At 40.2% G+C, this 2,078-nt stretch overlaps 1 protein-coding gene across 3 annotated transcripts in view; it reads left to right on the forward strand.

The window, feature by feature from the left end:
- oxr1a (oxidation resistance 1a) overlaps positions 1–2,078 on the forward strand; it is a 191,866-nt gene that overhangs the window by 53,294 nt on the left and 136,494 nt on the right. The gene's annotated exons all lie outside the window — the stretch shown is intronic.

A 2,078-nucleotide genomic window follows, 5' to 3' on the forward strand; every position in this document is an offset into this window, starting at 1 on the left:
TTTATAAAGTGCTATTTGGTTTGGAAATTTGCTCCCACATAAAACAATCACAGTTCCATGGTAAATTTGGGCCAAAGTTATAAATAAATTCTTCTGGCTGCACTAAGAAAATTTCCTTCACTTTGTTGTGCCTGCACGCCAAAAACTCATGACAAGTGTAAACCATCAGTTTTTATTAAGTTTAAACTAAGGTTTGAATGCACAGATTGGACCAATAATCTTCAAAAATAATCATTAAAACAAGGACCAATTGGCTCAGGAATAGCTTTTACTCCATTACAGTTAGGGCACTAAATAACTTATTATAAGCTCTTTTAAAATAATTTTAAACAAAACATGGGATTGTGCAATATTTTACCGTTACTATTACTTTTTATTTTTCACTGATATATGGGCAATATTACATTTTTGCTCTGAAACCTTTGTGTGAAATTGAACGTTGTTTACTGACATAAGGTCTGTTGGATGTAACTGTTTTGTTTTTATAATGTCTGTCTGTAGCACCGCARAGTAGGGTCTACCTGGTATAATGATAATAAACGTATTCTCATTCATAAAGTCCCCACAACAATGGGCAAACCTACTGAGAAATGTGTAACAGTGAGAATGTGCAGATAACAGCCGATTATGAGCTTTTTTTTTTGTTTAATTCGATGTAGTTGATGTCTTGTTTACTCTCATTATCCTGCAGCTGGGCCATAGAAAGCTACTGGCGCTCGACGAAGAAAAATAAAACAGTGGTAAACCACATCAAAGCTTTTATTGTGAAACTGTCACAGGAAGCTCAGTACCAACCATCCATCAAACATAATGTGGTAGTAGCTGAGAGTCATTTATAACACATACTCTGAGTTCTGTATAACATCTTTGCTTACTGTTAGCGAAATATGTAGTTAGAAAYTCAGGCACAAAAGTCAGCAGGTGAKATGCRTTACTTTAAGGTATGCTAGGCTTTTTGTAAATGCATTAAAGAAAATAAATACAATTAAATGTTTTTGCTGTTATTTGAGCTCAGCAACAGTTGATAAATTTGTGCTGAAGGTCGAGTGAGGCTGTCTGTGCTTTTTACAGTTTAAAAACTATTTGCAGCTTCTCTTGTCCTTGTCGGTTTTAAGCCAATTAGGGGAGATAACGACTAAAGACTGGATACAGACCAGTTTTGGAGATGATTAGAACTCCTCCACGTTCACCTTGAGCCCTGCTCTCTCCTCTCCTCCTCACTCTCTGCCGGCGCCTCAAATTAGTCRGCGGAGGACTTCATATTGTTCATGCTTCCAGGGCCACATTTGCTTTGCAGTTTATCCAACAAGAAGAAAGGCTGCAGGATGAGAATTAGCTGGCCAGCACCGTGYGCTGTTCTCTCTGCTCGGGTCATTGCTCTGCACAGTCACTGGATGGTCGGACTCTGGAAAACTGTCAGAAAGTAGCAGTGGAAGTGAGGAGTGAGGAGCTGGAGCGCTTCCTCCTTTTTTCTCCTCTGTGGCCACATACACACACAGAGTCTGGTTTGTAYATCGCCGTGGGGACCGGGCATTGACTTCCATTAATTTTTTGGAAATTTTATATCCTAACCCTGACCATTTACCCTAAAATTAACCTCACAGGTCCTAAACCTAACCCCCCCACCCGTAATTTGCATTTAGACCCATGGGGACCAGGCATTGGTCCCCGTGATGCACGTTCGATCCCCACGAGGCTGCTTTTTCGAGAAAATTGTCCCCACAGTGTAGGAAAAACAAGGCCACACACACACACACACACAGGTTTGTACTTCTATCCTTATTAGGACCGTTCATGACTTCCATTCATTTCCAGTAATTTCTATATCCTAGCCCTGACCACCAACCCTAAGGCTAACCTCACAGGTATTACCTGACCCTAAAAATAACCTAAACTCAATTCATACCTTAGTCCTAAACCCAACCCCCAACCCAAAAATGGAGTTCCACCATATTAGGACCAGTCTTTGGTCCCATTAGAACTAATGGTCTTGACAAGATAGGTGTGTAAACTGGAAACGGTCCGAAATAGGTAACAAAAACAAGTATATACACACACACACACACACACACACACAC

Source organism: Austrofundulus limnaeus, unplaced genomic scaffold (assembly GCF_001266775.1).
Source record: "Austrofundulus limnaeus strain Quisiro unplaced genomic scaffold, Austrofundulus_limnaeus-1.0 Scaffold161, whole genome shotgun sequence".
NCBI lineage: Eukaryota > Metazoa > Chordata > Actinopteri > Cyprinodontiformes > Rivulidae > Austrofundulus > Austrofundulus limnaeus.